The sequence below is a fragment of the Tamandua tetradactyla genome, chromosome 19 (assembly GCF_023851605.1).
Source record: "Tamandua tetradactyla isolate mTamTet1 chromosome 19, mTamTet1.pri, whole genome shotgun sequence".
NCBI classification, from domain to species: Eukaryota; Metazoa; Chordata; class Mammalia; order Pilosa; family Myrmecophagidae; genus Tamandua; species Tamandua tetradactyla.
Genome location: NC_135345.1, coordinates 3,517,420 through 3,544,154, shown reverse-complemented (window position 1 = coordinate 3,544,154; position 26,735 = coordinate 3,517,420). Strand labels below are relative to the sequence as shown.

Below are 26,735 nucleotides of genomic sequence, written 5' to 3'. Positions count from 1 at the left end.
TACATCCCGACACACTCCCAGTACATCCCGACACACTCCCAGTACATCCCGACACACTCCCAGTACATCCCGACACACTCCCAGTACATACTAGTACATTCTCAGTACAATCCAGGTCATTCCTAGTACACCCCTCATGGGAGCCAATGGCTGCTTGGCATGCGTCGTGACACCCGGCAAACTGGGACTGTGTTTGCACTGCTTTCTTCACAGTTACACAACGACCATACAGTGCTCTCTCTGTGTACATGCAGATTTGAATTACAGCCTAGATCACTTGATTTCAACCCTTAGGACTTCCTGCAGCATTTCTCACAAGGGGGTATGCCAGTCTGAAAGGATTTATGTACCCTAGAAAAGCCATGCTTTAATCTTAATCACTCTTGTAGGAGCAACTATTTCTTTTAACCTCTATTCAGTAACGTATGTTGGAAACCTGATTAGGTTATTTCCACAGAGACGTGACCCCGCCCATTCCAGGTGGGTCTTGATTGCTTTACTGGAATCCCTTAAAAGAGGAAGCATTTTGGAGAAAGCTGGAGAGTGATGAGAGTAGCAGAGACATAAGAGCTACAGAGCCCACCAGCCAGTGACCTTTGGAGAGGAAGGAGAATGCCCAGGGGAGCTCTGCGAAGCAAGAGTCCTGGAGAGGAAGCTAACAGACATTGCCACGATCGTCACGTGCCTTTCCAGTTGAGAGAGAAACCCTGAACCTCATCAGCCTTTCTTGAGCGAAGGTAACCTCTTGTTGGAGACTTAATTTGGATGTTTTTATAGACTCACTTTAATTGGGACATTTTCATGGCCTTAGAACTGTAAACCTGTAACTTATCAAACTCCCCCCTTTAAAACTATTTAATTTCTGGTATGTTGCCTTCTGGCAGCTGGCAAACTAGAATGGGGGTGTGACGGTTTGGAATTGCGTGTACCCAGAAAACACGATCTTCAACCTAGCCCATCTCTGCGAGGAGGACCCTTTGGGGGGCCGCTCCAGCTGAAGAGGGGCCCAGCCAGTCGGGATGCCCTAATCCTCGTAGGGAGCCTGTCATAACTAGAATGATCCAGACAGAGAGAGAATCCCTGCCACGGGAAGCAAGATGTTGAGAGCAATGGTGCCTGGAAAGAAAGAGCAGTGTCCACTGCCATGGGCACCGCCACATGGCAGGGGAGACAGGGACGCAGGCAGCAGCCCCAGGACATCAGCTTTGGGGAGAAAGCGTCAGCTCCATGATGCCTCGATTCAGACTTCTCCTAGCCTCAAAACCGTGAGCCAACAAATTCCCATTATTTAACTCTATCCATTTCATGGTATTTGCTCGAGCAACTCAGAAACTAAAATAGTTGGTCAGCTGGCAACAAATTCTCTCAGTCTTTTGTTTAGCCAGGAAAATCTTCATTTTGCCTTCATTTCTCAGCGATAGTTGACAGGTTTTTTGTTGTGTGTGTGTAAATGTTTTGAGCACTTCGATATGTCATTCCACTGCCTTCTGGCCGTTGTTTCTGCAGTGAATCTGGGAGTGCGCCCCTTGTAGGGGACCACCTAGTATTAGACATATGGAACCCTACGAGACCCAAGGACGAGAGAGGGATCAGCTCCTACCTGGCCTCCCCCAGGCCTCGGCAGGCAGGGCAGCGCAGGGGCCCGGAATTAGAGCGTTTCTCCCCAGGTCTGTGGCCTCCAGCAGTTCAGCTTTTCCCAGGTCAAATAAGGGTGACAGTGTCAGCAGTCTTAATAAATCTCATTTTGATTTTGGGAGGCAAGCCTCACAAAATGAAATCATGAATTTTGAAAATGCTCTAAAGCATATACACCATAAAACTTTTCCTCCCACTGTGTTCCTTGAAGAAGTGAACTGTGAACTGAGACGTGGTGGGCGAAGAGAAGCTGACCCACCTTGGAGAGCGGGGCAGAGCACCCACAAGGGGACGAGCAGGGCCAGGCCCACGCAGGAGAAGCAGGGCATGCGGCTGGAGCCCCACGTGCACGTCGGGGCGGTGACTGGAAGAATGGCTAGAGGGGGCTCCTGTTCCCTGGTGGGCTCCTTGGAATCGGGGTGCCAGGGGCCTGGACAGTGGAGGCAGGCGAGGGGAGGACAGGGTCTGCCCAAAAGTGTGGACGGCCCCATGCGGCGCTGGGCGAGCCGGCAGGGAGGCTGGCAGGGCCCATCGAGGTGCAGGGCTCTGGCTCCTCGCCAGCAGGGTTTGCTTCCGCACTGTCAGCCCTGTGGCCCCCACGCCCAGGCCTGCCGGACCTCCTGCAGCAGCCCCGCCTCGCGAGCTCCTACCCGCTGTCCTCCCCACCCAACTGCCACCCCTCACCTGTCTCCTGGCCCTCGCACCCCCACCCCCACCCCGGGGCCTTCCTCACTGCACCCCAAGCCGGCCTGTCCGTCCTGAACCCCAGTGTCTGACACATCCAAGGGGCTATTTATCTGTTGAACGAATGAATGAATGCTGGCGGAATACTACTGTAGGCTAAAGATGACCCACATATGGGCTCAACTCATTTTTAAAAGATTCGGCAAACAGGAATTCTTTTCTAAGACTCATAAATAAACAAATGTCACTTAGAACTTCTAACCTAGAAAGAAACTTTAAAATACAGAAAAAAAGAGGAAATATTGACCCCCACCCCCATCCCATGTGTGTTACACGCCATGGTCTCGATGGCAGGGCAGTGAACCAACCTCCGGGCCGCCCCTGGCTGCTGCCCCCCTACCCCCCCCACCCCCGCCTCTGGCCGCCCCTGCCTCCGGTCACCCCCCCCCACCCCCCCCCCACCCCCCCCCACCCCCCGCCTCACCCCCTCTTCCCACCGCAGACTCGGGTTAAAGCGTGCATAGATGCAGCCCGGTGTGCAGAGCCCAGCAGCAGGCAGGCCGCACCGGGCCCAGGTGAGACCCCGGGTCCTCTGAGCTGCAAGCACACGGCTTCCACGCAGGAGGTAGGAGGGCGGAAGGCGCGGGACTGGGGCTTGCGCGGCTCCGAGGCCCTCACGGGCGCCTCTGTCGGCAGCGGAGGGATCGGCCGCCGCTCCACCAGGCCCGCAGCTTCCCGAGGGTGATGCCGTCAAGAAGGAAGCGCGCAGCTGGGCGTTGTGCGCACAGCTCCTCTCAGGGTTGGAGCCCACACGCGGGAGACTGCGAAAGGAGGTCCAGGAAGAAGGTCCAGGAAGAGAAGCGGGAGCTCAGGACCCAGAGTGCCCGACTCCCTCCCCAGAGTCCCCACCCACCTAGCGATAAGAGGACACCCGCAGTGTCCAAAGAAACAGCCACAGGGGGGCTGTCCGTCGCAACTCCACGTGGACAGGCTGCGTGCCCGCAACCTGCAGAGCACAGGACCGCTGGGGGACGGCACAGGGCAGCGCAGACCCAGGCCAGCGAGGCCAGGCGGGGATGCTGAGAGCCAAAGCCTGGTCCTGCTCCATGTGTGGCCCGGAGAGCACCTCCTCTCCCATGTCCGTTTCCAAGGAGGATTCGTACCCACCACGCCTTCCTGCCTGCGGTGGATTGCTCCAGTCACATCTGCAGAAGAGTTCATGAACAGCGGAGAGCACTGCCTGCGATGAGAGTCCCTGCAAATGTCACAACGCCTACCCCAACTTCAAGGCAGGACAAAGGCGGGATGGGCCCCTGTGCCCGACGGTGGCTGCCCCGAGCTTCCCGTCAGCCCCAGGTGCAGGTGAAAGCATGTGCGGTGTTCTGGGCCACAGGAGAGGCTGCCCTCGCACACCCACTCGGAGAACACCTTCCACGGTGTGTTGTTACAATGGTGCCAGTCTGAGTCAGAGAAGTGCTTCCCTGCTGGAAGGATTTTAAAGTCTGTTTTGGACTTGCCTAGGACTAGTTAACATGCTGGTTAAACAGGCAAGTGACAGGTCACAAAGAGCCCAGGTGTGTCACCCTGGAATTACGAGTTTGCAGGTAATTCTATTAACACATGGTTTATGCCAATATTGTCTCACCAGAATAACCCCCAAATCATCACCTGACCTGGTTTCAGTATTTAAATCACAACTCAAAGTCAGTTATAAAGCTCACCACCCCACAGAAACACCTGGGAGACTCCTGGCGCAGGCAGAAGTCCCAGGTGCATACCTCAGGGCTGTGCAGGTGAGTCTCCTGACAGCTGGGCAAGGCACAGGGACGGGACGGGCCTTACCTGGGAGGAGCCGGTAAGAGCCAGTGTGGTGCCATCTGACCAAATACTTCCAACCACTCACTGCAAACCAGCCCTCTGAATCCATGCCAGGTCAGCCGGCCTGGCCCGGGGCACCCCAGGAGAAGGCCCCAGCCTCAGGGGGCACCATGGTTTGCACACACATGCTCCCCCAGGAGGGTGAGGCCTGGGCTGCCCCAGCCCCCAGCCCGCACTCTCCCTTCCCAGTCCAGGGAGCAGAAACCCAGCAGACTTCACAAAGCACCTCGGGAGGGCATGCATAATTCAGCCTGCTGCTGCTACAGGAGCATGAATTATTTAGCTCAGGCGGGGCCAGGCAGCAGGCACTTGCTCACTTGCTCAGGCAGTGGGTGCTCGCTCGGGCAGTGGGTGCTCACTCAGGCCACTGGTGCTCGCTTGGGCAGTGGGTGCTCGCTTGCTTGCTCAGGCAGTGGGTGCTCACGCGCTTGCTGGGAAAGGCATTCAGGGAAGCCCTGGGCTCCAGCAACTGCATAATGGCCACAATTGGGGATTTTATTAAACTAGCAGCGGAGAAGAGAGAAATAAATACTTAGAGCTTTTTGTTATAATTGTGTGTTTTTTGAGTTCTCATTTCCAAACTCTGAAAAATCATGTAAATGTAAAACCTATTCTTTAAACCGGAATCTGACCACCAAAACTGCCGTGGCATGGGGAGTAGGTGTTTCCTTAGGAAAGCAGCAGCTCCATCAAGGCAGAGCCCTTTGAACCCACAAGCACTGGGCCCGGGCAGGAAGGCCAGGCTGGGTCCCCCACCCAGGAGGAGGGCCTGGCCCCATGGGGAGGGTGAGGGGCTCTGGGCTGGCTTCCCAGACACCACACACCGGCCTAGCACCCTTGCCATCAGGGTGGACCATGGACATTCTCCACTTTGTGGCCGTTCCTGTCTCTGTCCCCAGACCTGACTGGCCCTGGTGCCCAGAGGATGGGCAACAGCTCACAAAGGACTGGGTGAGGCCACCAGCGGGCTGGGGGTGGCTGGGCCGCGTGCGCTGGCCCCCACTGCTTATGAACAGTGACAGCTTCATGGGAGTGGCTTTTAAAGGGCGTTAAAGTCACCTCAGCACTTTCTGAGAAAATAATAACTGAAAAGGACTTAAAGACGAACTTACCTCAAAGAGTCCCACGCTCTCATCCAGCACATTTTGCCCCTCAGGCTTCTGAAGCCCACGCAGCGCCCACCAGCAGCTCACGGGGCCCGTGTGGGGCCCAGGCCGGCGCCGACGGCAGGACACTGGGTGCACACGAAGTCTCCGTTCCCTCTAAACCTGGAGGACTCCCAGGCTGCTCTCGGTTCCTTGACCTTGACAAGGCCTGTGACTTTGAAGACCGTTCCTCGTGGGGCTGGCCCAATGCCACCCAGGCTTTGGCAGGAATGTTCTGGAAGCCCGCGAGAGGCTGGCAAGGGTAGGTCACGGCAGTGCCGCAATGTGTGTGCTGGGCAGTGGGCAGGAGAAGCTGGCGATGCCCCTCATGGTGGTAAGAGCTGAGGGGGAGGTGCTCCGAGACCAAGGGGCATTTTGTACCTCTGCAAACTTTTCTTTTTAAATTACAGACAGCAGTTGTAGGTTTACAGAAATATCACAGGTAGAAAGACGGAGTTGTGACAGCCACACATCCCCCACCCCCACACACACCAGTTTTCCTTAATATCCACCCTTTGCATGAGTGTGGTACCACCTACAGCTGATGAAAGTGTCACTATGATTACAGAATTAAATACAGTCAATAGTTTATATCGGGGTACATTCTTTGAGTTGTACAGTTCTATGGTTGTTTTTTTAAAAATTCATTCTGGCAGCAAACATACAAACTCAAGTTTCCCATTTTATCCACTTTCAAGTAGACAATTCAGTGCTGTCAAGTACACACACAGTGCTGTGCCCCGTCACCGCCATCCAGCACCAACCTTCCCATCAGGAGACTGCACCCATCAAACCATAAGTCCCCATTCTCCACCCCCGCCCCTGAGAACCTGTGTTCTAGTTTCCGACCCGATGAATTTGCAGTCTAATGACTTCATATAAGTGAGATCAGACAACATGTATCCTTTTGTGTCTGGCTTATCGCACTCGGCATGAGGCTTCGAGGTTCATTCCTGTTGCAGCAAGTGTCGCTGCTTCACTCCTGTTTCCAGATGAACAATCTCTACCATTTGCACAGACCACGCTGCTCACCCCTCACCTGCCAATGACGCTTGGTTGCTTCCCTCCTTTTGGCAATTCTGAATAGTCCCGCTGTGAACATCGCGGTGCAAATTTCCATCCGAGTCCCTGCTCCCAACTTTTGGGTGTATGAACCTAGAAATGGGATTGGTGGGTCATGTGGTAATTCTAAACTTTACCTTCTGAGAAACTGAAAAGCTGTTTCCACAGCAGCTGCACCATTTTACCTTCCCACCAACAGTGTTTGAGGGTTCCAACTCTCCGCACTCTGGCAGCACGTGTTAGCTCCCATGTTTAAATGGGGGCCGCCCTGGTGGGTGTGCACTGGCATCCCATTGGGGTTTTGATCTGAATTCTATAATGACAAATGGTTTTGACCATCTTTCCATGTGGTTTTTGGCCATTTCATTATCTTCTCTGGAGAAATGTCTATTTTAGCCTTCTACCCATTTTTTAATTGGACTGTCTTTTTCTTGCTGAGTTGCGTGACTTTTTATGTATCATGGATAGTAAACCCTTATCAGATACGTGGTTTCCAAATATTTTCTCCCATTCAAAAGCTCTGTTTTCAATATCTTGATGGCATCCTTTGATATAAAACCATTTTTACTTTTGATGTAGTCCCACCTATCTCTTTTTTCCTCTTGCTGCCCATGCTTTTGGCGTAAGGTCTCAGAAACCGTTGGTTAATATGATGACCTGATGATACTGATACTCTCCCGTTTTCTTCTAGGAGTTTTATAGTTTTAGTCCTTGTATTTATTACCTTGATCCATTTTGAGTTCATTTTTGTATATGGTATGAGGTAGGGGCCCACTTTCATTCTTTTAAACATGGATTTCCAGTTTTCATCATTTCATTTGTTGAAGAGACTATTCTTTTCCCATTAAGTGGACTTGGCACCACTATAAAAAATCAGTTGGCTATAAATGTAAGGATTTATTTCTGAACTTGTAACTCAATTCCATTGGTCTATATGTCTGTCCTTGGGTCAGTTCCATGTTGCTTTAATTACTGTAGCTTTGTAATAAGTTTTCAAGTTGGAAAATGGGAATCCTCCAACTTCGTTCTTTTTTCCTTTTTTTTGGAAGATGTTTTTGGCTATTCAGGGCCCCTTACCTTTCCATATGCATTTGATGGTTGGTGTTTTCATTTCTGCAATTAAGGCTGCTGGAATTCTGGTTGGGACTGCTTTGTGTAGGTTTGACCTCTTGACAATATTAAGTATTCTAATCCATTAACATGGGATGTCCTGCCAGCTACTCAGGGCTTCTTTAATTTCTTTCAGCCATGTTTTGTATTTTTCTATGTACAAGACCATCACAACTTTGGTTAAATGTATTCCTAGATCTTTTTTTTCCCTCTCTCTGGTAAATGGAATTAATTTCCTTTTCAGATTGTTCCTTACTATTTTGTTACCGTAGAAGCACTGATTTTTGCACACTGATTTCGTACACCACCACTTTACTGAATGCCTTGACTTAGCTCTAGTAGCTTTGTTGTGGGCTGTTTTTTTTTTGGGGGGGGTTCTATATATAGGATCATGAGTTCTGCAAATAAGGAAAGTTTTCTGTCTTCCTTTCCAGTCTGGATGCTTTTTATTTCTTTTTCTTACTAATTTCTCTGACTAGAACTTCCAATATAATATTGAAAAACAGTGGTGACAGTGGGCATGCTTGTCTTGTCTCAGATCTTCGAGGGAAAGATTTCAGTCTTTTGCCATTGAGTATAATGTCAGCGGTGGGTTACTCATACATGCCCTTTGTCATGTTGAGGACGATTACATCTGTAACTAGACTTCTGAGCTGAATGTTTTTATCAAGAAGCAGCGCTGGATTTTGTCAGATGCCTTTTCTGTCTCAATGAAATGAGTGTTTTTCCTTCATTCTATTAATGTAGTATATTATGTGGATTGATTTTCTTATGTTGATCTGCCCTTGCACTCCTGGGATGGATTCCACTTGATTTTGGTGTATAATTCATTTAGTATGCTATTGGATTCAGTTTCTTAGAATTTTATTGATGATTTTTACACCTATATTCAAAAAGGGATACTGGTCTGTGATTTTCTTTTCTTTTCATATGTTATCTCATTTTGAAATTGGTGTGATGCTGACCTCACAGAATGACTCAGTAATATTCCCTCCTCTTCAGTGTTTTGAAGGGTTTGAGCAGGATGGTGTTAATTTTTCTTGGGATGTTTTGTAAAATTCACCTGAGAAGCTGCCTGTTCCTGAGCTTTTCTTTGCTGGGAGCTTTGTGATGACCAAGTCAGTCTCCTTACTTACTTGTTATTGGTTGATTAAAATCTTCTATTTCCTCTTCGGTCAGTGAAGGTAGTTTGTGTGTTTCTAGGAATCCGTCCATTTTGCCTAGGTTGTGCAGTTTGTTAACAGAAACATGTTCATAGCTTCCTCTTGTGATCCTTTTTATTTCTGTGGGGTCAGTAGTAATGTCCCCCCTTTCATTTCTGATTGTTGGGGGTTTTTTTTGCATCCTCTTTGGTCTAGCTAAAGGCTTGCCAATTTAATTCATCTTTTCAAAGAACCAACTTTTGTTTTCATTGATTCTCCTACTGTCTTTATCCCTTATTTTATTTATCTCAACACTGATCTTCATTCCTCCTTTCGGCTCACTTTGCATTTAGTTTGAAATAAATCAATAGAAAGCTACTGATTTTTAGCTTCATTAGTGGCTGGAGAAAATAAATGCAAGATTTCAAGCTTTTAAGATTCATCATGACCTGCTTTGTAACCTAGCATATCGTCTCTCCCGGAGAAGGATCGCGTGCACCTGAGAGGTGAGCACTCTGCTGCTGCTGGGTGAAGAGTTCTGTATATGTCTCCCGGACCTAGTTGGTTTCGAGTATCGCTCAGGTCTTCTGTTTCCTTACTGGTCTCCTGTCCACATGTTCTGGCCATTACTGAAGTTGTTGCAATGAAGTCTCCTATATTAATGAGAGCTGTCTATTCCTATGTTCAAATCTGCCCATATTTCCTTCATATATTTTGGAGATCTGCTGTTAGATGCATCTATATTAAAAATCGTTGTATCTTCTTGGTGAGTGGACACATTTTTCAGTATATAGAGTCCCTCTCTGACTTTGGAATAGTTTTTTTCCTTATCAAAGCCTATTTTATATGATATTAATATAGCCACCCCAGCACTCTTTTGGTTACTATTTGCATGGAATATTTTTTTCCTCCTGTCACTTTCTATCTGCTGGTGTCTTTGAATTCAAGGTGAGTCTCTTATAAACAACATATGGTTGGGTCATGCTTTTTTTTTTTTTAATCCATTCTGCCAATCTCTGCCTTTTGACGGGACAATTTTATTCATTTACATTTAAAGTAACTACTGATAATGCTGGACTTATTTCTGCCATTCTGCTATTTGTTTTTTTAAAAAATCTTTCATCCTTTTTGTCCCTCAATTCTTTCATTACTGCTTACTTTCAGATGTATTTGATCTTATGTAAGTGAACCATTTTGAGACCTTTCTCATTTCCTTCTGTGTTTTTCAGATAGCTCTTTGTAGTCACCATGGGGCTTAAATTTAATATCCTAAACTTGTAACAATCTCCTTTTACTTGACATCAACTTCACCAGGATGCACAGACTATGTTCCTGTATCCCTCTGCTCCCCCTTTTCATTGTTCTTGTTACAACTTGTACCTTTATACATTATGTGTCCAAACCCACAGATTTACCATTGCTTTAAAGGCACTTCGCTTTAGATCCCCCAAGTAGTGAAAAATATATTTACATATCAAAAAAATAACACAGTAGTAGGGTTATTTATAATTACCCATGCAGTTATCTTGACCAGAGGTCCTTACTTCTTTATGCTGCCTCAATCCACTCTCTAGCATCCTTTCCTTTTACTCGGAAGAACTCCCTTTACCACTGGAAGATAGAGCTTGTGGCGATAAACTCCCTCAGCTTCAATTTACCTTGAGTGACTTAATTGCTCCTTCAGCTTTGAAAAAACAGTTTTGCCAGAAATAAAATTCCCAGTGGGCAATTATTTTCTTTCAACCCTTGAAAAATTTCATCCTACTGCTTTTTTGCTTCCATGGCTGCTGATGAAAAATAAACACTTAATCCTATCAATGCTCCCTCTTCTCTTGGTTCTGGTATTTGATATTTTGATAATTATGTGTCTGAACATGGATGTCGTTGAATGGACCCATGTTGTTTGTGGCTCATTGGGCATATTGGATGTGTATATTCATGTCTTCGTTACATTTGGGTAGCTTCCAGCCATTATTTATTTGAATATTCCTTCTGTCCCTTTCTCTCTTTCTTCTCCTTCCAGGATTCCTATAATGCATATCCCAGTATGCCTGATGTTGCCCCACGGGTCTTTTAGCCTCTGTTCATTTTTCTTCATTCTTTTTTCTTTCCACTCCTCAGTCTGAATTATTTCAATAGTCGTATCTTTGAGTTCATTGATTCTTTCTTCTGTCAGCTCCACTCTGATTTCTAGGGAATTTAAAAGTTTATGTTACTGTTGTCTTCACTTCTGTTTGGTTCTTCTTGCTGATACTTTCTTTATGTTCACCTATCATTTCCTTGATTTCCTTTAGTTCATTTCCCTTGTTTTCCTTAGCTCTTTGACCATATTTAAGACCAGTTTAAAAAAGTATTTTTCTGGGATGCCCAATGTCTGGTGTTTTTCATTCTGATGTCTTATCTTGTTCTTTTGGGTGGGCCATCATTTCCTGTTTGTTTGCCTTGTTACCATTTGTAGCACACTGTAAATTTTCGTATTTAATGTGTTAACTCTGGAATTTAGTCCCTGAGCTGTCTGTTCCTTAAGTTTGTATCCATATAGTCCAATGAGAGAGGTTTATCTGAATGTCAGGAGCCAACAAAAACAAGCAATCAAGTACAAAAAATACCTGCTGCGGACTTTGCAAACTGTGTTGCTGGGTACTCTCCTTTCAAGCTTATCCTTCCTTCTGATGACCCTGAATGTCAGTCTGTGGCAAAGTGCGCAGTCCTCCCTGGTCCGTTCTCAGCATGTGTCCTTTCCTGAGCATATGCTACCACTTGGGAGTTCTCTCCATTTACAGGGATCTGAAGTCATCTTTCCCCATCACGGGTGCTCCATCGTATGTCCTAAAGCCACTGTCCCTTTGCCCCAGGTCACTGTGTTTTATCTTTTATGATCATGTCTTACCCTGATTTAGTTGACTACAAGCTGCTTCCATGTCCAGGGCAAGTTCTGGAACAGCAAGCCAGAGACAAGCGCCCTGGTTCTGTCCTTCCGATTGCCCCAGCTGGACTGACACACGTGCATGCAGCCCAGTAAGCATAAGCGCCATTCTGATCCCTCTGCAGTGGGCCAGGGACCCGAACTGGGAGCACAGGCTGGCTCGATACCAAAGCCAGGGCAGGGGCCAGGGAGGGGCTCAGACGCCACGAGCTTTTTCTAGTGCTTGAAAGCTGTCTTGTTCCAGTTTGGGGTTTACTAAATTACTGCAACCCTTTAACTATTTTCTGGAGCTCCAAAGAAGATGGCTCTGCCAGTTTCTGCTGTTGTCCAAAGACTCCATGCAGGAAAAGAGTGCCACCCACTGTTCTGCCGTTCATCTAGCTTTCATTCACTGATGATTCTCTAACTCCATTATTTCTCTTCTATTTTCATGGGGCATTCTACCGTAGGAAAGAGCTTTATTTTCTCTCCTACTTATTATTAATTCATTTACTTATGTGAGAGTTGGACTCAATGGATTTTCATTTTACTCAATGACCTATAATCAGTGGTGTGTGTATATAAATATATATATATATATATTTTTTTTAAATGCTGAGCCCCTTCAAGCTAGCAGGTGTCTTTCTGAGGTGTCCCCATCATGGATGCAGCACTGCCTTGTTTTCTGGTGTTTAAAAAAAACTGTTTCACACTCATCCTACCCTTTCCCTGCTCCAGCCTTAGGATGAGTCTTTGATTCCTCTTAGTAAAGAATGGTATTTGAAAGCCAAGATTTGGACATGAGGTGTGCTCATTGCTACCGGGGTTTCATGCCTCCTGGCTTCTTAGTGGACAGAGCAGGGGAGTATGCATGTATGCTAACATAAATACACATATGTATGCATACACACAGATCTCCATACTTCCACACCTATACATCAGACTTCACCCTGATTCCTTCAGTCCAACATCCCAAGTCTGTTCTAGTCTTCTTCTCCCTCCTATTGTTCTACCCGAGGGGAATCAGGCTTCCATTGTCCCTAACAGGCGAGCTCATTTGCTCAAACCTAGAATCTACAGGCGCTAGTAGCAGTAGGAGTCGAACCTCTGCAAAAAGCAAACCTGCCAAAGGGAGTTTAATATTTACTACACGTCCTTTGTTAGATACAGTTTACACACAGTGAAATGTACAGATCTTAACTGCACATTTCAGTGAGATCTAAGAGCATGTCAGCTCTCTTTAAAAGTCTGCATTCGTTTGCCAGTCTCTTCCCTTAAAAAGAACCAGGCCCTTGGACCAGATAAATCCTGGTCAGCCTCTCCATCCCCTACCCCATATTATCGACAGCCCCTTCCAACATGAAGAAGTTAGCATGGGCATAGCCCAAACACCCCTAAAGAGTGGGAGAAAGATCAAAGATGATGGTGGAGCTATACAGAGAAGGTAGGGTTTAACAAATGAGTATGAGTGCTGAATCAGCATGACTTTGTGAACTAATGATTGTACACTCTGGATGATTACATGCTATGTGAATATATAATCTATATCAATAAAAAATAAAAAATAAAAGAACCCGGCCTTGCGCACACCGGCCATGGGCCACTGTGACAGACACATTCAGCTCTGGGGCAATGCTTGGGTGGACACTGAGCCCCATGGCGGTCATTCCTTCCTGGGGGTGCAGTGAGGCGGCAGGCCACACGGGCTCACTCTCCCTTGTGCCCCGGTTTCCCACTGGGGAGAAACTAACACCTGCAGGGCTTAGGGTGAGAGCACAGATGATCTCATACCATATATCTAACTACTTAAAATTTACAAAAGAAGTTAGCATGGTGTTAAATAAAATACACTCTAACCTTCCACTTACAAGCAACCTGGAAGGCCAAGCGTGAGTTTAAAGTTCTGGAACTTGTCTGCTTTTGCACTGGGAGATGGCAGTGCAGGGAGGCTGCGGCCTCATCCGCCGCCTTCTCTCCCACTCGAGCTCCGTCCTCTGCAGCCACTCTGAGTCCCCACCTCTGTTCCAGCATCCACCGCATACTCAGCCACCTGGGGGCTTATGGCCTTTGGGTCGCTTCACAAATATGAAGCAGAGGCTTTTTTCCCCAAGGAAGTCTTATGCAGAATCCCAGCCAATGGGCTAGGCCAGCTGGGAAGGAAGAGGGCACACGGACAAGGGGGGTACAAGCCCCACATGCCACGCCATGCTGCTGGCCCACGGGAAGCCAAGCTTAGACCCTTGAACCTACAAGCTGCCCAGTTATGGAGCCCTACTGATAGTTAGAATGAAATGTCTCTGGCGCCCTAAAGCCCCTCCTCAGAACAGGGCTTAGACCTCCTGACCTGCTGCCGAGCCTGAGGCCATTCGGTGGCTGCAGGGGCCCCCACTACGGAGCCTGTCACCCTGCGTCCCCAGCTCATTTGGCCGCTGCAAGGCAGGCAGACTGCCCTTCAGAGGGCCGGAGCGAAAGCAGGCCCAGACAGGAGCCCCCTCTCCGGTCTCGCTGGGCATCAGTACAGGAAAAGTCTCATTTATAAGTGTTCTGGCAGAGCAGAGCTGAGCACGGTTTCTGTGTCTGAAATGACACAGGTCCTTCTGGAGAGTGAAATGCCAAGCAGATGGGTGAAAGGCTGGCAGATGGCACAAGGCCAGGAGAGTGGGCCGACGGGGTCAGCGTGGGAGGTGTCGGGACGAGCCGCGCCGGGTGGAAGCTGAACGGGGGCTGAGGGCTCTGGGCTCGGTGCCCTGGACCCCAGCAGGAGGGGCTGGCAGAGGGGGTAGCCCCCGGCCACTGAGCCCCCAGCACTCGCCCACGGGGACACGGCACTTTTTCAAACGTTAGTCCAGGGAGAGTTCATTTGTCATGCTGACTTGAACCAAAAAGTAAATTATATTATCCATTTGCTGATTAATTTCCTTGTGAAACTCATTTTTTTCCCACTTCAATGAATAAAATATTTAAGTTTTTTTTTTTTATTCCAGTGCCCAGGGCCACACGTGGAACTTAAATACTGCCCAGCAGCCTGTCCCTGGCTGGAGGACACTTTCAGGGGGAAGCCAAGGACGTAAGGTACCGGGGACCCCAAAGGCTGGGCTTTGCTGGGAAGGCTCTGTCCCTAACCTCCCCAAAAGCCACGGCGGGACCAGGACACCTGAACAGAAAGACGCAACCACTGGAGGCAGCGCAGGGTGAAGAAGGGCTTAGGGGCAGCGTGGGAAAGGCCGAGGGGCCTGAGTGCACAGTGCCGTCCGGGGCGGGGTCTCCTCTGACAAGGACGACAGGGCAGAGGCCCCCCTTGAGGTGGACACACGGAGGCAGAGCCTCAGGGGCTGCCCCATGGTCAGAAGCCAGCGGGAGCCTCGACCTGGCCATGCACAGGGGCCCCATCAATTCCCGGGGTGACCCGAACAGACGAGGAAATTCCCAGTCCCTCTTGCCTCAGACCCCCGTGCTGCCGAGCGCCCGCTCCTGGGTGATGCTTCATTACAGTGCTGCAGCCGCAGCCGCCACTGCTGTCGACCAGGCGGGTGTGCCGGGTAAGCTGGGATGAGTGTCCGAGTCAGCGCCCCAGGCTGCCACCCAAGGAAGACTGATGCCCGGCACCCCAGTATGCACACATGGGGTCCCCGCTCCCCTGGCCCCAGGGCGGGGAGGGGCCAGAGCACCCGTGGCCTCCCACCATCTCTGCACTGCCTGCTCGTGCTCTGGCGCTCACCTGGGACTCCCCCTGCCAACCCCGCCGCCACATCCACCTCAACCACTGAAACCCACTTCGCTCAAGCCCTGCCCTCCACAGCGGGCCGGTGGTGGCCCGCACAGCAATGCCCTGCCTTCGCTGGGCTTCCACTTCCCCGCAGGAGGTCAGAGGCGCACAGGCAGCGCTTATCCCCATGCAAGGGTGAAACCGTGACTGCCACCACAGAGGCCAAAGGCGCGTCTTGCCCACCCGTGATGCTTAATGTCACGACCATACCGAAACGGTTCCACTGCCCAGCTGCTGGAGTGAAAACACTTCAACAGAAACAAGATCAAATGGCAACAGAAATGTAGCATGAGCAAAACAACTGAGAGATTTCCGAGATCTGGGGTCACCTGTTGTCTCAGCATCACCTAACAAAGTCGACTCGTGAACTCAGCTGTAAACTGGTCTGGGAGGAGACCTGTGACTCCCAACTCATTTTTGTCTGGGTTAATTTATTTAATCAGAGTTTTTACTTCTTAGACCAACTTCAGTGATTCTTATTTTCCTAAAATTTGTCCAACTGATCTGGATAATCAAATGTGTTAAAGTTTACCATACACTTTTCCTATAACTTTTTTATCTTCTAACTGTAGTTGGCAACCCTTTCTCATTCTTGATGTTATTTTTGTCTTCTCCTCCCTTTTCTCAATTATTCTTACCAAATACTTGCCTTTTTATTAATCAGATGTATACTATTTGTTTTGTTTTCTCTTCTGTTAATTCTGCCTTTACCCTTACTATTTCCTCAACCTTATTTTGCATTTATTCTGTTGGGATTTTTCCCTCCCAATTATGTTAAAAGCTTATTTTCTGTATTTTCAAACTTTTATTTTTTCTAATATATACGTTTACTGCTACACATTTTCTCTGAAAGCTATATCTCACTGGTATGGATGTGCAGTAGTATAACTGTCAAGTAATTCTAAACTCTATTTTAATTTCCATCTTAATTTTCTCCTTAACTCCTGGATTACTTAGAAGTATGTTTTTAAATTTTCAAAGGTACGATTTTTTGTTTTGTTTTCTTTTGTGACTGGTAGCACCAGATGTGATCTGTATACAATAAATATTATTTTAACTTATAGTAACCACATTTGTGGACTAGGAAATGGTCAAGTTTGATAAATATTCCATGTACCTTTGAGAGAAAGTATATTTAGCATTGGCTATAAAGTTCCCTTGATAGATAGTGAGATCTGTTAGATTTATTTTGTCATTCAAATTCTCTGTAATCTTACTAATTTATTAGCTTGATCTCCTACTTTCTGAAAAATATACATTATAGTCTCCACTAGAAGCACTTACCCATCTGATTTTGCTTGATAAATTTAATGCTCTATGTGTGGGTCCATCAGATTTTGCTTTATAAATGTGGTGCCATATTTTTGGTGAATGTTACCCTCTTTTTTCTTTCTCTACTACATTTTCACTTCAAATTATTTTGTCTGCTATTAATATTGCTATACTGGCATTTTTTTTTTTTAGTATCAGCCTATCTTCTTTTATTTAATTATTTTCCACTTTCCTGTGTTGCTTTAAGTTGGATTTTTAACAAACCAAACTGAGAGTGTGTCCCCTCCAACAGCCTCTCTCTTCGCCTGCCCCGTCGTCCTGGGGACCGTCCTGGGCTTGGCTCTACCCTGTGCATTGGGCGGCTCTGCCCAGTGCCGTGCCAGCTGCAGAGGGTGAAGGCGGCACCGGGCGCAGCCACTTACACGCACTGGGCACGCTGAGGGCCTCGCATATACTCGCTCCACTTTATTCTCATGGCCACTGTACAGCTGGGTGCCAGGCTGTGCCCATTCTACAGGCAAGCACAGCCAGCACCAAATCAAGCTGGCCTGGCCCCAGAGTCCACTCTCTCACTTAATGTATGTCCTGTCACCCCTCAAATCAATATCCCCCGCCAGGACGGCTTCCGGTTTCCCTTATCTCACAGGCCTCTCTCCCTCTCAGAGCTGCCTTTACCGCATGATCTCCACCTGTTCACATCTACCAGGGCACTGGATTACATCAAGACCTTGACGGCTCCCAGATTTATACCTCAGCCCCAGCTTCATTCTGCATTCCATGCTCATTTACTAGCCGTGCACACACTTCTACCTGCAGAAGTCTGGTGATTCACCACTGTGCTCCTGTGACACACCCATGCCTGGCTGCTCTGTCTCAGGCCGGCTGCCCCTCCCAGTTTTCCCTGGTTCTTCCCTCTCCTCAAAGTCAGCTTAGCATCACCCTGACTCGTCTTTCGGTCTCACTTTCCCTCCGCCACCCCGACCCCCAGGCTGCACCGCTGCACCCTCTTACAGCTCCTTACTTCCTCCACCACAGTGGGCAGCTCACCACATTTCCCAGGGACGGGTGAGGTGCTGCCTGCTGGCCTCGTGCAGGTACAGTGGCCGCCTTACCCTCAAGCCCTTGAGACGTCATGCTCGTTACAGGCTGCTCTCTCACCTCCTTGGAGAAACAGTCTATTTTAGGGAGGCATTAGCCTGAAATAATCTCAATTAGTGCTGGTTTTAGGTAATCACAGAGGTCAGTCATCTGAAAGAAATGATTTTTTTAAAAGGCAAACAAACCAACCCAGATTTAGTATTTGTTTCTGGGGGAAGTAAGACAGCAGGTAGTTATGTAACGGAAAGCACAAATGTACATCACAAAACAATTTTTAAAACTCGACTGCCCTACTGCTATGCCAGCAGCTATTTGTGGCTGGTGACAGCATTTCCAGTGAAAGCCCCACACGGTCCCGGAGTGCGCTCTCCCAACACGTATGGACAGATGTCACAGTGAGTCCTGGGGACTGCTGCTGGCTGAAGAGCTGGCCTCACGGCGTGTAAAGGGCCGGGAACAACCAGGCAGGCTTGGAGAACTGAAAGCATAGGTGCAAAGCCCCAGGGATTGTGCACGAGGACAGGCCCAAGGACAGACACGCAACGAGCAGGACAGAGGCCAGAAACAGGCGCACAAGCACAGGGCGAGCCACAGACGTGCCACCCCAGTTCGGTGGGGAGCAGGATCTACCGGGGGAGCTGCTGGACAGAAAGGGGGCTCTTGACCCACCCTCGTCACACACAGAAAACCTCAGGTGGACCTGAGACTTAAAAGTGAAAAGCTACACAATAAAGCATTGCGTTGCGGTCCCGGGAGGCGCCAAGAGGGCCCCCAAAGGGCGCGAAGGGCCCCATAAAGGAGACGCGATGGCGAACGGGATCACGCTAGAGGAAGAGCGCCCGCTCGCCAAAAATTCCGCAGGGCGGACGAAGAAGTAAGCCGCAGGCAGGGAAAAGACATTTGCATACTCAAATCCAAGAAAAGAACCGTTTCCAGAATATATGTTTTTATAAGTTCCTACAAATCCGCAAGGAAAATGCAGACAATATGATAGAAAAAGGAGCAAACCGGTGGAGCAGGCACTTCACAAAGACAGAGATTTTTCAAACGGCCAGAGGTCAGGGACAGATGCCGCCCGCTGCAGGGGACGGCAGGGCAGAGCCTCAGTCCGGCCTCTGGTGCCCAGCACCATGGCGGCGCCGCGAGGACAGAAGAGGCGCTGGGCGCACGGCTCCCAAACACTCACGCCGGGTGGGGGGCGCGGCCCGCGCACCCCTCTCCGGGGTGCGGTGCACAGAAACGCGCAGGCGAGCGCCCTAAGCCTGCGCCAGCGGCCCCGCGGCAGGAAAGCCACCAGCGGTCAGCACGGCGGGCTTGGGCGGCGCCAGTCACTGCCGCTGCAGGGCGGAGGGGCGAGGGCCGGGCAGGCTGGTGAATGCGCTGAGCTCGCGGGGTGGGCAATGCCGCGGCGCTTCCCTGGCCCAGCGTCTGCTCTCCTGAGAGTAAATTATTCTTGGACAGAGAGCTTCCATTACTTGAAGAGCAGTCACTGCAAAATGCCCCTGGGACGTGTGAACCAAACGGCGTGCGGTAGCGCGAGGTGGCATTTCTAAGCTGGCACCATTTAATGTAACACGCAGCTTTAAATAACAAAATGGACCGAGCGGCCGGGAGGACACTTGCTTCCCACACAGCTGGGCCTGCTGCGGAGAAGCTGGACCCTGGCGCGCGTGGCGGTCGCCGGGCATGGCGTGTGCCCGCTGACCTGTGGAGGCTGCAGGAGGGCACCGGGCGCGGCAGGAGAGGCCGGGCAGCAGGACACGGGCTCCGGGGAGGGGCGTGGGCTCAAGCAGGGCCGGGCAGGCGGGCCACAGTGCACTGGCGCTGCAGCGCGGTTCTGGTCCCCTCTGTTCCCATGCCCCTTCTTCACGCCCGCAAGCAGGACACACACAAGCCACGGGAAGTGGCCCCTGACTTCCCGGAGCCCAGCTGCTGCCTCCCCCAGGAGGCCGTTCCTAAGTGGGAAACTTTGCCGGGGCTGTCAGCTCAGCGGCCTGGGTGCTTCAAATACCGACCCGGGAGCTCCTCCCGCCAGTGGCGGAACAAACAACATCGCAGGATTCCACCTGCGTGCAGAAACACTGCAAGCCCCCCCCCCCCCCCGTCACCTTCCATCACCAAAACCTCGCCTTTGGCCCAGAGGTACCGGCGCAGCCAGCCCTGCAGACACGTCCAGGAGGTCGGGGGCCTGCTGGACAGGCCTCCTCTAGGGCCCCACACTACACGGCAGCTGGTACGCCCCCCCCCGCACACACTCCCGTGCCCCTCTGGGACTCGACAGGACCTGCAGTGACCACCGCACCATGGGGCGGATGGAGGGAAGAGGACACAGGGAGCGCCCAGTGTGCTGGCCACGGCTGGTCCCAGCCCCCTGGGTGCCCTGGCCACCAGCCCCCAGCCCTGCCCCTGCTGCCCCCAGGCTCGCTGTGTGGGCTGCGCAGGCCCAGGGAAGGAGGCCATCCTTGTCCCCCACCAGAGGAAGAGCTCTTTCCCGTGCCGGGGACCGGCTGCCCGGGAACCAGGACCAGCACACCAGCCCAGGGCACATGATTTTCTTTTTAACCTATTTGTACCGCGTCTCTTCAATCCATCCAGCGTGTACAGTCGGTGGCTCGCATATCCATCGCATAGTTGTGCTTCATCAGCATGATCAGTTTCCTTTACAAAAAAGGAAAAACTCTCACACATCCCATACCCCTAACCCTTCTCTCTCCCTCTCATTGCCCACTAGTATTTCCATCCACCCAAATTTTTAACCCTTTATCCCTCTCTTATTTATTTATCTCCTATATCCAGGGTATGGACTCATCTGTCCACACCCTGGATAAAGGGAGCATCAGGCACAAGGTTTTCACAATCACACGGTCACATTGTAAACGCTATATCATTATACAATCATCTTTAAGAATCAGGGCTACTGGAACACAGCTCTACAGTTTCAGGGACTTCATTCCAGCCACTCCAATACACCATAAACTAAAAGGGATATCTATATAATGCGTAAGAATAACCTCCAGGGTAACCTCTCAACTTTGTTTGAAATCTCTTGACTACTGAGACTATTTTGTCTCAGTTCTCTCTTCCCCATTTTGGTCAAGAAGGCTTTCTCAGTTCCATGAAGCTGGGTTCCAACTCATTCCAGGATTTCTGTCCCATGTTGCCAGGGAGATTTACACCCCTGGGAGTCATGTCCCATGTAGTGGGGAGGACAGTAAGTTCACCTGCCAAGTTGGCTTAGAGAGAGGCCACATCTGAGCAACAGAAGGGGGTTCTCTGGGGTGACTCAGGTATAGCTATAAGGAGACTTAGCCCAGTCTTTGCAGGAATAAGGAGCCAACCCCAAGATCAAGGGCCTGGCCCATCAAATTGGCAGTCCCCAATGATTGCAAGAATATCAGATTTTCTCCACATAGGGAAGTTTTATATTTCTACATTTTCCCCCAGTCCCTCAAAGGAACTTTGCAAACACCTTTTTATTCTCTGCCTGAATTACTCTGGGATGTATCGGGGCATCACACATCTGGAATGTGCAAACCAACAAGATCTCTCCCTATTCAAGCTTCCATGCAATTATGGTGTTCAAATAAACTGACCATACAGGTTAAATTAGATAGTGCCCTACCCAAAATAGAAATTGTATACCAAATAAACATCTCTTCTTCTGGTCTCACACAGAAGTTGACATTTTAAAACATGGACCATATCATCCTAACCCTGTATTCTGATTTACCTTACTCCTAACCAGATCAGCTTCATGCATATCTCTAGTTGAAGTCTGGTCTCTTTTTCAGCTTCTTTAGCAGCTGCTGAACGGGATAATGCTGACTTTCAGAGCTGCAGAGCTCTAACTAGAAGTCTTAAGGATCACACAGGTGCCCAAAGGTCCAGGGAATGGCCAGGCTATACATAAGGAGCTCAGAATGTCAGAATTAAGAAATAACAGTTAAAACTTGGGAATATGTGACTGCTGTAAGAGCTCACAGTCTAGGACCCTTTAAACAGGCCCCAACCTGATAGTCCATGCTCTTGACTTCAGTTCTCTTGAGTTTGCACATTACAGTAAGTCCATATGAGTGGAGTATAATATTTGTCTTTTCATTTCTGGCTTATTTCATTCAACATACTGTCCTCAAGGTTCATTCCCCGAATTGCAAGCCAGGGTAGGTTTTAATGAGGACACAAGACTCAACTATAAAAGATCAACTCCTGGCGTATTTGGGGCGGCCTTCATTTCCTCCTGGGCTGTGGCTTCCTATGGCTGAGCGCTTGGCAGTATCCCCCAGGGCCGGAGGTGAAGGTGCTGAGGGCAGCCCGGACGCCTGGAGTGGACGCCTGCACCTGCGCCTCTCCTGTGCGCCCCGCACCAGAGGCACATCCCACGAGGCTGGGAAAGAACCTCAGGGAGCTTTCCCAGTCGTCCGCAGAGCTCGTACAGAGGCAGGAGAATGCTAGCCCTAGAGTTCTGTGGCACCCACCCCAAAAGGAAACCAGGAAACAAGCCTGGCAAAGACCACGCCGACCGAGAAGCAGCTTACAAGCCCCTCAAAACAAATGTCTACACTTTTTAGAGTAAGAGAACAAAATCCAACCTCCACTCAAAAACGGCCAGACACGTGGAGATGCAGAAAATGTGGTCCATAGCCAGGCCCCCGGCCCCCGCAGCATGCAGTGGGAAGATGACCGACGGAGGCAGAGAAAACTCTGTCAGTGAGACACCCAGAAATGATGGAGAGGCTGGAATTAGCAGACAAGGACTTTATAACAGCAAAGAAATAAACATAGTCGAGGGTTTAAAGGAAACCAGAAACATAACAGGAGAAAATGAAAGGTCTTAAGTAAAGAACAAAAAAGGAAGTACTAGAGATAAAAGGCATGATCACTGAAATGAGAATTCACAGGATAGAATTGCTAACAAATTGAACAGTATAAAAGAATATGTTAGTGAACTTAAAGGCAAAGAAGAAACTAAGAAAAATGAAGAATACAGAGAAAAAAGAATTTTAAAAAGAGCCTCACCGGCCCGTGGGGGGAAATCGAGTGCTCTAATGGACTGTGAGCCAGGTTCCAAATGCCCGGAGGGTGAACACCGCCCGGCTCTCAGCAACCCCCAAGCAGCGCCCCCACAATCAGGACCACCGGGCCTCCAGGCTGCGGAAGGCCACACGATGAGGGGGACCCCACCGGCTTCCCCAGAGGGGATGCCAGTTTAGAGCCCGTGACTCAGGCCAAGAAAAGCTGCCCACCGCACCTCCACACCTGTGCCTAAGCCAGCCTTTCCCCTAAAGTATGCTGGTCAACCAGATTTTCAACCCAGTCTAGCGACGCCTTCTTTCCGCAACTTTATATGTGTTCTGCTGAACGTGAATCTATCAGTTTTCACATCATTTTGACAGTCCTTAAGTTCAAAGGACCAAATGTGTAAAACAGGGTGGGTGGCGCCTGCAGCCTCTGTGCTAAAGCGTGGCTCACGGGGGGTGGAGGGTGGGGGGCTGCCAGGTGGGGGGAGCCGGGTGGGGGGCTCTTGCAGACAGAGACATTTCCCAAGAAGCAACCCATCGCCCCTGGGGCCAGGCAGGGTGGGGGAGGGAGGGTGCAGGGCACACAGCGGGACCCCATTCCCACTCAGACGCTTCAGACTTTGAAAAGGGTTTGGTGCAAGGGTGCCCACATGGCAGCACGGGGCTTCGGGCGGAAGTGGCACAGGCACTGGCTTTATCTCTTTTGAACTTCTATTGGATTCAGAATATAAACCATTACTAATAAAAGATCTCGCCAAACATCTTGTAAGGCCTCAAAAGAAGCATGGACGCTGGAAGGGCTCTTCGCAGAAGTCAGCAGCCGCCGTGCTTCCAGGCTGAGGAGCTGCAGTGTGAGTCTGACGGCGGCTTGCAACCCTCTCAGCGCTATGCCTGGTGACAGCGCTACCTCATTCTGGGTGTGGCTTTTAAATCCCAAAAGCAAACCGCAAGGAATGCCATACATTAAACCAAAATACTCAGTTTGGGTTAAAACAGCCCCTCTCACACAGAAAATAAACTAACATTTGATTTCAGCTACATAGAAAACTTTTTTTTTTACTGTGCAGTGAGGCCACACAGCTGTTCTGAAAAGGAAATGTGAATTCACTAAATAGCTCTATATAAACACCCGACCCAGGAGGGTTTGAGCTTTTGACATTTCCCTTTCTCCTTCAGAGTTTTACAAAAATGCAAATTCATTTGCCAAAAGCATTACGATTCTAACACCTTAAATTCTGCAGATGGCTGCAGTCCAGCCCCTGTTACTCCAACAGCAGTGGGGGCCCCTGCCCAGGCTCCCCAGGGCCCCCAGGCCCCCAGTCTCCCAGGCCGCCTGGCCTCCCAGCCTCCCAAGCCCCCCGGTCCCTCAGGCCCCCTGGCCCCCCGGCCTCCCAGGCCCCCCGGTCCCTCAGGCCCCGTGGCCTCCCAGCCTCCCAGGCCCCCCGGTCCCTCAGGCCCCGTGGCCTCCCAGCCTCCCAGGCCCCCCGGTCCCTCAGGCCCCCTGAACCCCCGGCCCCCCAGGCCCCCCGGTCCCTCAGGCCCCGTGGACCCCCGGCCTCCCAGGCCCCCAGCCCCCGCAGCATGCAGTGGGAAGACAACCGACGGAGGCAGCGATGAGCAGGTGACCTGCCTAGGGCGGCAGTGGCCACACTGTGGAGTTAGGGGTCAGAACTGACTCCCGCTGCCTGGCCAGGTGAGACATCAGGTGTGAAGCCAGCTGAGGAACACTGGCAAGGTGAGGGGGCCCAGAGGATTAACCAGCACTGCACAAGCAAAAGGAGCGGCGGGTTCCTGCGACTGGGATTTCCTCTGTGTGTCCATGTGGGGGCTAAAGAAGAGCCCCCGGGAGCTCAGGACCAAAGTACAACACGAAATGTAACGTGACCAGGGAACAGATCCCAGGGTACGCCAGACGCTGAGCCGCGGACTGGATATCCGGAGGGAGGTGGCCCCGACTCTAGAAGCAGGAGTGAGGATTTCCTCTGCTCTGATCTTACCATGTGGCCTCCTCCAGCTGGGGATGAGGAGGGGCAGACACCTGGAAGGAGTGGCCCCCAGGAGGGCGGCCATGCGCACCCCCAGTCCCGGGGGAGTGAGCCTGGCCGGGCTTGGGGAGGGAGCAGCTGGGCCTGGCGCCCACCTCCCCCACGGCCTGGCTGGACCAGCTAAGATGAGGACTGAGAACCTACAGCCTGTGTCCCCAGAGGCGCCTGGCATTTCCTCTTTCACTGCAGGCTCAGTTCCATTTAAAAACAAGGAAGCAGCCTGCATAGGTAACATGCGCAAATAAAGAGGGCTCACCGACTCTCCTTTCCCAATACCCAATTCAGGCATGGGCACAGAGCTGGGAATCAGATGTCTGATAAAAGCTTACAAAAGCCCTGGATGAAGGCACCCAGGGGCCAGGATGGCGGCGTAGGGAATTCCAGCCCACAGTTTCTCCACAGATAACTAGCAAAACTAGATAACTAGCAAAACTGCCAAAACCAATGTCTCAAAACTCCGGGCAAGTACCAAGTCAGGAAGACACAGCTTTACAAATGGTAGGAGAAGCTCAAGGGGCACCAGCTGCCATCCCACTCCCACCCTGCAGTGTATGTGGAGCTGTCCTGTGTCCCCCTTGCTGGACCCAGGCACTGCACAGAGGGAGCAGAGCACCTGTTCTCCTGCCAGGGGATGCCTGACTGAAAGGCTGACCCAGGCAATGCGCCCATGACCCGCCCGCCCAGAACCTGCCCTGCAGGAAGCAGCAGCTTACAGGCCTCAGGCAACGCTGCCAGGGGCAAAGCATCACCAGCCTTAGGATACAACTTAGCCCATTTCACAGGGAGGAGAAGGAGACATTTGGATTCCTGTAACTCGGAGAATTCCTCAGGACAAGTCACAGTCTCAAAAAAGACCGAGAGGACCCTGAACTTCACTCTTGTATGACGACAGTTTTGATATAAGGGCTAGGCTCTAAGGGAGGCCCCTTGCCAACTCAGGGCCAAGGGGCAAAGACCGCGAAAGGCATTTTGTGCACTGGTCTGTTTGTTTCTGTTATCTCCAGGCACTCAAGGAAAACTCAGTCAAGTCACTAGCTGGATACAAACTTAAGGAATAGACAGTGCAGGAGGTCCAGAGTAAGAAAAATATTAAAATGTATAGTATGCAACAAACAATTACAAGGCAAACAAAGAAACAGGAAACGATGGCCCATCCAAAGAACAGGATAAAGATCCAGAAACCAGCAATAAAGAGGACCAGACTTTGGACATAATGGACAAAGACTTCACTTTTTTTTTTTTTTCAGCATGGGCAGGCACTGGGAATCAAACCTGGCTCCAGCATGGCAGGCTAGAACTCTGCCACTGTGCCACCGTGCCTTGCCATGGATAAAGACTTTAAATAAATCATCTTCAAAAGTGCTCAGTGAGACAAAAGAAAACAGAAAAGTATATCAGGAAAACAATGAATGAACAATATGAGAATCTCAATAAACAGACAGAAATTTTTAAAATGACCAAACAGAAATACTGTAGTTGAAGAGAATAATAATGAAATGAAAAATTCCCTAGAGGGTTTCCATAGCAGATTGGAGCTGGCAGAGAAAGAATCAGTAAACTCAAAGACAAGTGAAATGATTCAGGCTGAGGACCAGAAAAGAGGAGGGAGGGCCTGAGAGAGCGTGGGGCCCCACGAGGCATTCCAATCTTTAAGGCACAGGAGTTCCAGAAAAAGAAAGACAGAAAGGGGCAGAAGGGATACTCGAAAACCATGGAGGCAAGCGGGCAGGGGACAAAACAGTTCAAGTGCTGAAAGAAAATAACTGCCCACAAAGAATTACGTATCATTTCAAAAATTAGGGAGAAATTAACATAGTCTCGGATAAACGTAAACCAAGGGACTCTGCACCACCAGAGCGGTCCTACAAGCAGTGCTAAAAGGGTTCTTCAGCCTGAAAGGAAAGGCCCTGGGCAGTAGATCAAAGCAGCGTAAAGGAGTAAAGACCGGGGTAGAGGCACCCACGTGGTGGTTTCA

General features: G+C 50.1%; 1 protein-coding gene and 1 long non-coding RNA gene across 4 annotated transcripts in view; one reads left to right on the top strand and one right to left on the bottom strand.

Annotated features, from left to right (window-relative positions):
* RGS12 (regulator of G protein signaling 12) overlaps positions 1-26,735 on the bottom strand; it is a 177,442-nt gene that overhangs the window by 28,888 nt on the left and 121,819 nt on the right. The gene's annotated exons all lie outside the window — the stretch shown is intronic.
* LOC143662975 (uncharacterized) lies at positions 240-16,054 on the top strand. Its single transcript, XR_013165686.1, has 3 exons — positions 240-737; positions 5,354-5,604; positions 14,546-16,054. It is a non-coding gene; the product is annotated as an uncharacterized LOC143662975 (long non-coding RNA).